General features: G+C 38.2%; 1 protein-coding gene across 4 annotated transcripts in view; it reads right to left on the bottom strand.

Moving 5' to 3' along the window:
- ELF1 (E74 like ETS transcription factor 1) overlaps positions 1-13,733 on the bottom strand; it is a 125,662-nt gene that overhangs the window by 70,091 nt on the left and 41,838 nt on the right. Inside the window, exon 1 of one of the 4 annotated variants that reach the window (XM_045839008.1) lies at positions 72-94. The exons of the other annotated variants lie outside the window; for them this stretch is intronic. The gene's annotated coding sequence lies outside the window, so the exon portion shown is untranslated. Of the gene's footprint in view, positions 1-71; positions 95-13,733 lie in introns of those variants that run through there. 4 annotated transcript variants of the gene reach the window in all.

The following is a 13,733-nucleotide window of genomic DNA, read 5'->3' as shown; positions in this document are numbered from 1 at the left end:
CAAAACAAGCCTCCAACATACCCAAAATCAACAAGTGACAAAAGTTTAATGAAACAAGCTGTATACTTAACTGGTCTCCCTAATGGGACATTAAAGCAGCAACTGTACATCTGTGTCTCTGTTCCTCTCATCGTGGTTTAACTGACAGGAAGCCGAGAACAAGATATGGCATAAAAACATCAAGTATTTCCTGCCTTCTCTGCTACATCTTTATGTCTTGTTTTATAAATAGACCAATAGTTTATGTGAAAACATATCAAAATATGGTTATCAGAAATACAACATACAAATGATGAAGCGTATTTATGAAAACAGCAAATAAAAAGGTATTTTGAGGTTGGATTCCAAGTTCATTCTGCACACAAAGAGTCATTATTATAGTTTAATGAAGAAGTGTACTTAGTATTAAATACCTTACAAATTAAAACTTAAAAATCATAATGGCTTAGTAAAAATAATCAAATGCCTGAACAACAGAATAATCTCTCAGACTATTTTATCCAATTAGTTAAATGAGTAACACTTCCCCACCTAGATATATGAATCTGTCCAGAAAAAGTCCTCCAGCCATTGTTAATATAATGAGAACAATTTATGCAGCATCAATGTAACCTGGCAGCCAAGAAGAGTGGACAGGATTGTCTTTCATTATACTAGTCAGTGGGGGCAGCAGACACCCACTGAGTGAATACACACACTAAGAGGCTGTGGCATTCAAAATGACTGAGCAAGTAAAGCAATGAACCTGCATTAAAATTTATTTTTATAATTTCATTTTTATTAGTTATTAGTCACTAATACACAAATAAAATGTATATGTAAATAAAATGTATGTGTTTCTATCAAATATTTAATGTTTTTATCTCCACTTATTTTTTAATTTAATCTTTATTATATTTTTCCCATTACCATTTAATCCCCTTTTACCACTCTCCCCCCAGCAATCACCACACTGTTGTGTATGTCCATGAGTCCTTTTTCCTCAATCCTCCCACCCCCTACCCACCCCACTAGCTGTCATCTGCTCTCCATCTATCAGTCTGTTTCTGTTTTGCTTGCTAATTCAGTTTGTTCTTTAGATTTATGAGTGGTATTTGTTTTTCTCTGACTGGCTTATTTCACTTAGCATAATATTCTCCAGGTCCATTCATACTGTAGCAAAGGGTAAAATTTTCTCCTTTTTAACAGCCAGGTAGAATTCCATTCTGTAAATGTCCCATAGTTGTTTTATCTGCTCATCCATTAATGGACATTTGGGCTGCTTCCATATCTTGGCAACCATATATAATGATGCAAAGAACATAGGGATGGTTATGTTCTTTCAAATATGTGTTTTGAGTTCCTTCAGATATATTCCTAGAAATGTGATTGCTGGGTCAAAGGCTGATCAGTTTTTAGTTTTCTGAGGTATCTCCATACTGCTTTCCACAGTGGCTGCACCAGTCTGTATTCCCGCTAACAATGCAAAAGGGTTTCCCTTTCTCCACATGCTTGCCAGCACTTCTTTGTTGATTTATTGATGATAGCCTTTCTGACAGGTATGAGATCTTCAGAAGCTCACTGTGGTTATAATTTGTTTCTTTTTTAATATATTTTATTGATTATGCCATTACAGTTGTCCCATTTTCCCACTTTATTCACCTCCAACCTGCACACTCCCTCCCGCCACACTCCCACCCCCCTTAGTTCACTTCCATGGATCGTACATAAGTTTTTTGGCTTCTACATTTCCTATACTATTCTTAACCTCCCCCTGTCTATTCTGTACCTACCATTTATGTTTTTTATTCTCTGCACCTTTTTCCCCATTCCCCCAGCCCCTTCCCTGTTGAAAACTCTCCATGTGATCTCCATTTCTGTGATTCTGTTCCTGTTCTAGTTGTTTGCTTAGTTCGTTGTTTTTTTTAGATTCAGTTGTTGACAGTTATGAGTTTGTTGTCATTTTACTCTTCGTATTTTTTATCTTCTTTTTCTTAGATAAGTCCCTTTAACATTTCATATAATAAGGGCTTGGTGATGATGAACTTGACCTTATCTGGGAAGCACTGTATCTGCCCTTCCATTCTAAATGACAGCTTTGCTGGATAGAGTAATCTTGGATGTAGGTCCTTGCCTTTCATGACTTCAAATACTTTTTTCCAGCCCCTTCTTGCCTGTAGGGTTTCTTTTGAGAAATCGGCTGATAGTCTTATGGGAACTCTTTGGAAGATAACTGTCTCCTTTCCTCTTGCTGCTTTTAAGATTCTCTCCTTCTCTTTAATCTTGGATGATGTAAGTATGATGTACCTTGGTGTGTGCTTCCTTGGGTCCAACTTCTGTGGGACTCTCTGAGCTTCCTGGGCTCCCTGAAGGTCTATTTCCTTTGCCAGACTGGGGAAGTTCTCCTTCATTATTTGTTCAAATAAGTTTTCAATTTCTTGCTGTTCTTTTTCCCTTCTGGCACCCCTATGATTCAGATGTTGGAACATTGAAAGTTGTTCCGGAGGTTCCTAAACCTCTCCTCATTTTTTTGAATTCTTGTTTCTTCATTCTGTTCTGGTTGAATGTTTTTTCTTATTTCTGGTCTGAACTGTTGGTTTGAGTCCCAGTTTCCTTCCCATCACTGTTGGTTCCCTGTACATTTTTCTTTATTTGACTTTTCATAGCCTTCACTTTTTCCTTTGTTTTGTGACCATACTCAACCAATTCTGTGAGCATCCTGATTACTGGTGTTTTATACTGTGCAGCTGATAGGTTGGCTATCTCCTCATCACTTACTTGTAATTTTTTCTGGAGCTCTGATCTATTCTTTCATTTGGGACATTTTTTTTTTTGTCTCAGTGCACCTGTTACATAGTAAGGGATGGAGCCTTAGGTATTTGCCAGGGCAGGGCAACCCAGGTTGCAGCACTCTATGTGGGGGAGGGGTCAGAGAGGGAAGAATGATAATTGTTCAGCTCTCTGCCAACTTTCAGTCACTTTTGCAGCTATCCACAAGCAAATTGGGTACTTCTGGTGCTGATTCCTGGGTGGGTGGGTTTGTGTACATTCTAGGACCCTGTGATTATCTCCAACAAACTCTCCTGTGAGACTGGGAGTTTCTCTCTCTGCCTCAACTCCCATAGATTTTTTCAGTCAGAGGTTTTGAGGCTTTATTTCCCCATGCTGGAATCCTGGATTGCATGGTCTGTCTCACTCCCCAGATGTTCCTCCTTGTTTATCTGCATGCAAATGTGGGACCACTCATTGTACCAGCTGCTGCCTCGCCTGGCCCACCAGCCACCACCTTGCTGTGAATCTTCTCTGCTCTGGATGCCTGTTACCGCCCCTCCTACCAGTCTGGATGAATGTTTCTTCTTTAACACCTTGGCTGTCAGACTTCCATACAGTTCAATTTTCTGTCAATTCTGATTTTTTGTTTTTAAATTTGTTGTTGACCTTCTTTTGGTTGTGCAAGGAGGCACAATGTATCTACCTACACCTCCACCTTGGCCAGAAGTCTGTGGTTTAAATTTGAGTTTCTCTGATTAGCGATGTTGAACATCTTCTCATATGTCTGTTGGCCTTCAGTATGTCCGTTTTGGAGAAGTATCTATTCAGGTACTTTGCCCATTTTTTAATTGGGTTTTGCTTTTTGGTGTTAAGTTTTGTAAGTTCTTTATAAATTTTGGATATCCACCCCTTATCAGATGTGTCAGTGAATATGTTCTCCCATTCTATGGGTTGTCTTTTTATTTTGTTGATGATTTACTTTGCTGTGCAAAAACTCTTTAGTCTGGTATAATCCCATTCGTTTATTTTTTCTTGTTTCCTTTGCCTGCACATATATATCCAATAAAAAATTGCTACAAGCTATGTCCAAGATTTTGCTGCCTATGTTTTCTTCTAGGATTTTTATGCTTTCAGGTCTAACAGTTAACTCTCTGATCCATTTTTAATTTATTCTTGTGTGTGGTATAAGAAGATGGTCTAATTTCATTTTTCTGCACATATCTATACAATTTTCCCAACACCATTTATTGAACAAGCTATCTTTAGCCCATTGCATGTGCTTGTTTCCTCTGTCAAATGTTAATTGACTATGAAGGTGTGGGTTTATTTCTGGGCTCTCTATTCTGTTTCATCGATCTATCTGCATCAAATTTTGGGTAAGTTTGAACATTCCTCCATGGAAACTATTTGGATGATTCACAAGGCCACAGCTATGGCCAGCTGGTGATTGGCAGCTTCATCACAATCACACACATCACCTCCTGTGCAATTTTTTGGCAAAACATCAAATCATGCAGGTGGCTCAGCCTCCTTACAGCCCAGATTTGGTGCCCTGTCACTTCTGGCTTTTCCCAAAACTAAAATCACCTTTGAAAGGGAAGAGATTTCAGATTGTAAATGAGATTCAGAAAAATACAATGGGGCAGCTGATAGCTATTGGAAGAACTTGGTGAGGACCCAAGGCACCTACTTTGAAGAGGACAGAGGCATCATTATCCTATGTACAATGTTTCTTGTATCCTGTATCTTCTTCAATAAATATCTCTATTTTCCATAGTTGTGGCTGGATACTTTCTGGACGGGCCTCTGACAACCCCCTCTCAAACCCTGCCCTGACCTCTGAAAAAAGGTAAGTACCACAAAAAAATAAATAAATAAAAAGCCTTCAACCAGCTGGCTCAAAACAAAGCAGAATGGAGAGCTCACCTCTTTGATCTTTAGTTATTTTCTTTTTTTACCACAGCTTGTCAGCACTCTTCTGATTATAATTTGTGTCCTCGACCAAACTACATCTCTATTCTGTTGCACACTTCCTTATATATCCCAAACATATTTACTCATTTATGTTCAACTTTCAACTAAACACAAATAAAAAAACCTCTATATTTCAGAAAGTCATGTGATATAATGTACAGCATGGTGGCTATAGTTAATAACTACCATAGTGAATGTTTAAGACTGCTATGAGAGTAAATCTTAAAAATTCTCATCACAAGAAAAAACTATTTTAGCTTTGTAGGGTGACAGATGGTAACTAGACTTATTGTGATGATCACTTCCAGTATTACAAATATCAAACTTTTAGGGTATATACCTGAAACTAATATAATGTTATGTGTCAATTATACTTAAATCAAAAATAAAAATTTAAAACTTTTTAATTAAAATGTTTTAAAAGATCAATTCTTATTGTGGTATGTCATTTTAAGCAAACTTCCAATTAATAACAACTAAAACAGAGGTGCTCATTTTTCATCATGCTTACCTGCCTCCCAAACTAATAATTTTTAAGAATCACCTTCATTCACCAATCATATGCCTTATATTCATTCTACAAAAACTTGAAAACAATGAGCCCACATTCTCCATTCATACTGGTTAATTCTTACCTAGGCTGTAAGCTCCCCCAAGTACAATTTCACCAGGCTTTAGTGCTATTCCTCTCTTAGTCAATATTAAAAAATGGATCAATACTTTACAACATATAAGCCTATCTTCATCCTCCTGTGACTTCCCTTTGCTAAACAGTGCTTAATGTACACCTAATAATCAGTTTTAAGCATGGCACCATGCTCATAAAGTAACTTTTCTTTAAAAAAAAAAAAAAAAACGTTATCTATTTTTAGAGAGAGGGAAGGGAGGGAGAAAGAAGGCAGAGAAACACCAATCTGTTGTTCCCTGTGGTACACACCCAGACAGAGACCAAACCCACAACTAGGCATGTGCTCTGACCAGGAATCGAACTGGAGACTTCCTCCTTTGTGGGACGACACCCAACTAACTGACCCACACTGGTCAGGGAAGTAACTTTTCTTAAATGAACAGGCTGGAAAACAATTTCATTTTTACCCAGTGTTTTTCAGTGGAAGGGTTTAGTTTATTGCTTTCAAGAGTGTAAGAGTTACTATTTCTGGTGCCTTCATAGCATATCTTTAGTATACTTCTTTCTGCTCATACTTGTAAATGTATTACTTCAATTGTTCCAAATCCCTAGGAATAAGTGTTCCTGAACCCTGAGGAAAGTACCCGTTTTCCTTACACATTAGATGCCTTCCTACTGCCCCTGGCTCCAATGATTGAATTACTCTAAAAGATGAGAAATCTCAAAGCAGCTACAGAGAATCTGTGTCCAGCACCTTCTCAACAATCAAATATGCTAACAATAGTGTACAACTATTTTATTCTACCAAGGCCAGATAAGTACTACATCTTCATTTCAATTTATTCCCAAGACTAACAGGTGGTAAATTATCTCTAACAACACACTAATTTGTCTCTCACCCATCCAAGGATCAAAATAACATCCAGTTTATTTTATTTTCAAACATTTTATTTATTTATTTTTAGAGAGGGGAAGGGAGGGAGAAAAACATGAATGCGAGAAACATCAACTGCTTGCCTCTGGTATGTGCCCCAACCTGGGACCAAACTTACAACCTAGGCATGTGCCCTGAGAGAGAATGGAATTGGAAACCCTTTGATTTGCAACATGACACTCAACCAACTGGCACATCACTAAGGCCTAACGTTCAGTTTAGAAAGTTCACATACAACATTTTGATTAAAGTCATTAATACAACAAATCATCTGTTTCTAAATAAAAGCGGTTGCAAACTGTCTTTCAAAATAAAACTCATAAAATTAATGTCAGTTAATTACTCTAATTTAAATCTAAAATCTTCACATTATATTTCTTTATGCTTTAATGCATAAGTATGTATGTTTTGCATGGTATATATATTTTAAGACTTTATTTTTAGCGAGGGGGGAAGGGAGGAACAAGGGAGGGAGAGAAACATCAAATGGTTGCCTTTCACACACTCTCAACTGGGGACCTGGCCTGCAACTCAGGCATGTGTCCTGACTGGGAATTGAACCGGCAACCTTTCAGTTCGCAAGCCAACACTCAATCCACTGAGCCACACCAGCCAGGGCTGCATAGTATATTTGAAACTTTATACAAATAGTATCATACTGTATATGTTCTTCTAGGATACTTTAACAAGTTTCTTTAAGACATAAAATTTTAAATAAATACAAAGTTCATTTGGAAAGAAAGTAAACAATACACATTATCTAGAACTTAGTGCTTGGAAAATATTACTAAAGTCATGATTATTAGGCTTCCATTATAAAAAGAGAAATATCTAAGATGCACAAAATGGACTTCTGGTCAATATGGCAAAGTTAGTAAACATTGTGTTTACCTCATCTCACAATGACAACAAAATTACAAGTAAACCATAGAACACCCATCATCGAGAACCTGAAGTCTAGCTGAACAGAAGTCCTACAACTAAGGATATACAGAAGAAGCCATGTGGAGATTGGTAGGAGGTAGGGGGCCATTTCTCCCACACCCACATGGGGGTATTAAAAATCTGGAAAAATATCTTGCCTCTGGAGGTCCTGCCTGCAGAAATTTCCCCTGAAGAGTGATGGGTCCCAGCCCTACACCAAGCTCCACAGCCCAGAGTTACAGTGAAGGAAGGCAAACTCCCCATAATTTCTGGCTGTGAAAACTAGCTGGAATTGCAGCTGAGTGAGACAGAAGGCTTCTAGAGTCCCAGGCATTCCTCTTAAAGGGCCCTCAATGGATTTATTTGCTAATAAACTCACTCCCTCTGAGTTCTAGCACCAGGGCAGCAGATGAAAAAGCATCAGGAATATACAAGGAGGAACTGGCCTGTCTAGAGTCAGAGTGAGGTCTGGAGGGGCAGCTTTCTCCTAGACAGAAGTGTTGGCAGATTCCATTATTCCTTGTCGAACCCTTCTACCAACCAAGTGGCAGACCCAGGCAGGTGACAAATCTGAATCTCTATTAACCTGGCTTACACTATTGGCCCCATTCTACTGATTCCCTGACACCTTGCCCCCAAAACTTGCACGCCCATCCAAGTTGGTTCCAGCAGCTTTTTAAAAAAGATTTTATTCATTTATTTTTAGAGAGGGAAGGGAGGGAGAGAGAGAGAGAAACATCAATGTGCAGTTGCCGGGGGTCATGGCCTGCAACCCAGGCATGTACCCTGACTAGGAATCGAACCTGCGACACTTATTCCAGCAGCTTTTAAATACAAATGGGCAGTCTTGGTTCCTAGTATGAACTTTCCTAAAATCTCAAAAATTTACAAACCCCAAACGAGAGGCAACTCACCTCAGCATGCCCTGTACTTCTTGCTAAACAGCATTAATGTTAGCCAGCCTCAGTTGACAGCGTAGCCCCTCCCAGGTACCTCTAAGACCAGCATAGGCAATGACCCTTTGCAAATCAGTTGTGGATAATAAAAGGTGGCCCTAGGCTAGGCACAGGCAGCAGCTGACCCTGGCCTGCAACAGAGCTGTTCCTAAGAGGTTCCAGAACCAACACACAGTGTCCAGTTTCAGACCACACGAGAGCATGACTCAATCACCTCTCATGAAGGAGACTAAGGTGCAACTTTCTTCACTCGTCCTGATATCACATTCATCCAACACCAGCGACATCCACAATGCTGCTGAAGTTAGACGCCAACAAGATTAAAATTACATACCTGAGGTACACCGGTGGGGAAGTTGGTGCCACATCTGCCCTGGTCCCCAAGGACAGACCCCTGGGCCTATCTCTAAAAAAGGTTGATGATGACACCACCAAAGCAACCAGTAAGTATAAGGGTCTGAGGATTACAGTGAAACTGACATTTCAGAACAGACAAGCCTAGATTGAGGTAGTGCCTTCTGCCTCTGCTTTGATTAACATAGCACTTAAAAGAACCACCGTGAGACAGAAAGAAGCAAAAAAAAAAAAAAAAATTAAGCACATTGGAAATATTTCTTTTGATGAGACTGTCGACATTGCCTGACAGATGTGACACCCAATCTTTAGTTAGAGAACCCTCTGGAACCATTAAAAAGATCCCAGAGACTGCCCAGTGTGTGGGCTGCAACGTTGATGGCTGCCATCCTCAAGACATCACAGATGACATCAACAGTGGTGCAGTGCAATGCCTGGCTAGTTAAAAACTAAAGTAAAATATTTCAGTTAAAGATTATTTGACCACCAAAAAAACCCTACAAAACTTTTTAAAAATACAAACATATTTTAAAAATACAAGAAACAAAGAAGGACCCAGCAATTCCACTTTTGGGTATTTATTCAAAAACACCCAAAACACTAATTTGAAAAGTCATATGCATCCATATGCTCATTTCAGCATTATTTAAATAGCCAAAAAATGAAAGTAATCTAAGTATCCACTGATAGTTAAATTGATCATGAAGAGATGGTACAGATATACAATGGAATATTACTCAGACATGTAAAGGAATGAAACCTTGCCATCTGCAACAACATGGATTGACCCAGAGAGTATTATGCTAAGTGAAATAAGTCAGAAAAAAAAGACAAATACTACATAGTTTCACTTACATGTGGATTATAAAAAACAAAATAAATGAACAAACAAACCAGAAACAAACTCATAGAAACAGAGAACATTTTTGATGACTGCCAGATGTGAGGGATGTTCGGGGAAATGGGTGAAAGGAGGGAAGGAATTAAGATGTTCAAATGTCCAGTTACAAAAACAGTCACAGGGATGTAAGGTACAGCATAGGTAGGAGTTCCAGCCAAGATGGAGGAGTAGGTGGATATGATTTGCTTCCTCGCACAATCAAAAGAAGGATAACAAACAACTGAAAAACAAAAAACAATCAGAACTGCCACAAAATCAAACTGTATGGAAGTCCAACAACCAAGGAGGAGTTAAAGAAACATTCATTCAGACTAGTAGGAGGGGTGAAGATGGGAAGCTGGGGCAGAGAGGGCATACAACACAGGGTGGTCCCACATTTGTGTGCAGATAAGCCGGGAAGAACAACTGGGGAGCGAGACAAACCCCACAACCCAGGGTTCCAGCATGGGGACATAAAGCCTGAAAACCTCTGACTATAAAAACCTGTGGGGGTTGTGGAAAGAAAAACTCCCAGTTTCACAGGAGAATCCACTGGAGAGGCCTGTGGGATATAGGATGTTCACAAGCCCACCCATCCAGGAATCAGCACTGAAACAGCACAATCTGCTTGCAGGAAGCGAAGGAAGTGATAGAAAATGGGACAAGAACTGAGTGTGCTAGCAACTGGCATTGTTCCCTCTCTGACCCCTCACCCATATACAGCACCACAATGCAGCAACCTGGATTGCCCCGCCCTGGCAAACACCTAAGGCTCTGTCCCTTACTATGTAACAGGTGCACTGAGACAAAGAAATATGGTCCAAATGAAAGAAAAGATCAAAACTCCAGAAAAACAACTAAGTGACAAGGAGAGAGACAACCTATCAGATGCAGAATTCAAAATATTGGTAGTAAGGATGCTCACAGAAATGATTGAGTTCAGTTACAAAATGAAGGAAAAAATTAAGGCTATACAAAGTGAAATAAAAAAATATATACAGGGAACAACAGTGATGGGAAGGAAACTGGGACTCAAATCAATGATTTGAAACAAAAGGAAGAAATAAATATCCAATCAGAACAGAATGAAGAAACAAGAATTCAAAAAAATGAGGAGAGGCTTTGAAACCTCCGGGACAACTTTAAATGTTCCAACATCTGAATCATAGGGGTGCCAGAAGGGAAAAAGAACAGCAAGAAATTGAAAACTTATTTGAACAAATAATGAAGGAGAACTTCCCCAATCTGGACTTCCAAGAAGTCCAGGAAGCTCAGAGAGTCCCACAGAAGTTGGACCCAAGGAAGCACACACCAAGGTACATCATACTTACATCATCCAAGATTAAAGAGAAGGAGAGAATCTTAAAAGCAGCAAGAGGAAAGGAGACAGTTATCTTCCAAAGAGTTCCTATAAGACTATCAGCCAATTTCTCAAAAGAAACCCTACAGGCAAGAAGGGGCTGGAAAAAAAGTATTTGAAGTCATGAAAGGCAAGGACCTACATCCAAGATTACTCTATCCAGCAAAGCTATCATTTAGAATGGAAGGGCAGATACAGTGCTTCCCAGATAAGGTCAAGTTCATCATCACCAAGCCCTTATTATATGAAATGTTAAAGGGACTTATCTAAGAAAAAGAAGATAAAAAATACGAAGAGTAAAATGACAACAAACTCATAACTGTCAACAACTGAATCTAAAAAAACAACGAACTAAGCAAACAACTAGAACAGGAACAGAATCACAGAAATGGAGATCACATGGAGAGTTTTCAACAGGGAAGGGGCTGGGGGAATGGGGGAAAAGGTGCAAAGAAGCATAACTGGTAGGCACAAAATAAGCAGAGGGAGGTTAAGAATAGTATAGGAAATGGAGAAGCCAAAGAACTTATATATATAACCCATGGACATGAACTAAGGTGGGAGAGAATGCTAAAGGGAAGGGGGTACAGGGTGGAGAGAGAGAAAGGGGAGAAAAAAGTGGGACAACTGTAATAGCATAATCAATAAAATATACTTAAAAATAATATACAGTATAGGTAATATAATCAATAATATTGCAGTAACTACATATGGTGGCAGATGGCTACTAGACTTATTGGGGTGATCACTTCAGAAGTTATATAAATGTCTAACCACTATGTTGTATACCCAAAGCTAATACAATATGTCAATTGTAACTGAAAAATAAAAAATAATTTAAAAAGTAGGATGTATAAAGCAGCCTATTTGCAATGTTGCCTCTCAAAAACAAACAAACAAACAAACAAAAAGCTGCCTTTCTTCAGAAGATACTTCATTTCAGAGATGCCATGTAAGGAGATCTTACCAAGAAACCTGGGGGGCCTAACCCCAACAATCTCTTTCTAAGTTTCCTAAAGGGCACAGGCTCTATCATCACCACTGACACAGTGATGGTTTCATCAGCATGAGTATGTTCTAAATTGCTGTAAGAAAATCTCTGGCTAAATTTGTTTTAAAACTCACTTCTTTAATTCACTCTGAAGCTAAATCATACACAGCAACGGAAAGTTCTCAAATTAAGTCTCTGGCTGGATAACTCGGTTAGTTGGCACACTGTCCTGATATGCCAAGGTTGTGGGTTCAATCCCTGGTCAGGGAACATGTAAGAATCAACCAAAGAATGCATGAATAAGTGGAACAACAAATCGATGTTTCTCTCTATGTTCCCCCCCTCTCTAAAATCAATAATAAAATTTTAAGGAAGAAAAAGTTCTCCCAATTGAAAAGAATACAATAGGAGGAATGTGTAAATCAGAAAATGCCTAATGAGCCCTGACTGCTGAAAAGTCTAATAAGGAAGCAAGATAAAACACTGGTTATGTCAATAAATCCAATTAGTCTAATGGGGTATTAGCTACTTAAAGTTTATCAGTATCAATCAATATATCAATTGTTTAATGATTTTTTTTGTTCTCAAATGTGTTTCTGAATGTTTGAATGGGGGATGATTCTAAAGACTAAACTAAATTATTTCTAGCAAACTATAGCTCCAACTTGTTAATAAATCTCAACTGGAGGTTACCCATCAGAAGTATGCCTAGAGCCATCTCATTAGTTATATGGGACAGACACACAGTGTTACATAACTTAGTTCTGAATCTACTGAATACATTTCACTGAAATAGTGAGCTAACATTTTTCACTGATATAGAGCCTATTCACCATTTTTCAAATCAACTTCATCAAATTAAACATTATTTCTCAGTTATTTACAAATGTGGGACAAAAATAAACTAACGTTTATATAGCAAAATTTATTATGAAATAGTTCAACCAAAGAGAAAGAGAGCATGTTCTCATACCTATCACCCAGCTTTACATTAATATTTTACCATATTTTGTTTCAGATTCTTAAGGAAAAAAAGTTATATATAGTTAAAGCCTCCTATATATCCCTCTGCAATCTCATTTTATCCCTCCTTTATTCTAAAATTGATGTTGCCCTTGTCTGTCCATATTTTTATACCTTTAATATATATGTGTCAATAACAGTATTGTTTTATGTATATAACTTGAACTATATTGTATCTATTTTTTATTGTTTTCATTAAAAATTGTGTTTGAAATAACTGAATCATAGTTAAAAAGTGACAGACACTAAACTATTTAGTAGTCAAATATATTTGTCTCCAACTTAATGTGAAATGCATCAATTGCCTATCTGTTTACAGCTCTGGAGGATTTTACCCCCCTGGACCATATATCATAGTAAAAGCTGAGTGGGTAAAAAGGCATCAATAGCAGGCATCTGTTCCTAGGAAAGATAACAAAGAACTCTAAATCAACAATCCCCAACCTTTTTGACACCAGGGACTGGTTTCATGAAGACAATTTTTCCATAGACCAGGGTGGAGAGGGTCGTTTCGGGATGACTGAAGCACATTATATTTAAGTTCACCTCCTTCTGGGTGACCTGGTTAACCTCTGTGGCCCAGAGGTTAGGGAAATCTGCTCTAAATCATCTAACACTACCCATTTTCTCCATAATCTTTGTAAACTCTTCACATACCTCAATGTGATGACACTGCTCTAGAGAACTCTCACACTTAAGTTCCCGTAACCAACCAAGCACAGGAATGTTCCCAAACTGGAAACAATCTAATACCATCAACAAGCCATAATAAATACACTTTGGTATAGGTGGACAATGGAACACAACACTGCAATTAAAATAAATCTCACAATGTTGAATGAAAGAAGCAAGTTACTACAGAATATGTATAGTATGACTGCACTTAAATAAAGTTCAAAGGGGTAAAACTAAAATGAAAAGCTTATCACAAAGGCCAAGACAGTAGTTATTTTTAAGA

The sequence above is a fragment of the Phyllostomus hastatus genome, unplaced genomic scaffold (assembly GCF_019186645.2).
Source record: "Phyllostomus hastatus isolate PE091 unplaced genomic scaffold, TTU_PhHast_1.1 phas_contig_29, whole genome shotgun sequence".
Taxonomy (NCBI): Eukaryota; Metazoa; Chordata; class Mammalia; order Chiroptera; family Phyllostomidae; genus Phyllostomus; species Phyllostomus hastatus.
The sequence above is the reverse complement of the archived record's forward strand: the minus strand, read 5'-3'. Positions and strand labels throughout refer to the sequence as shown.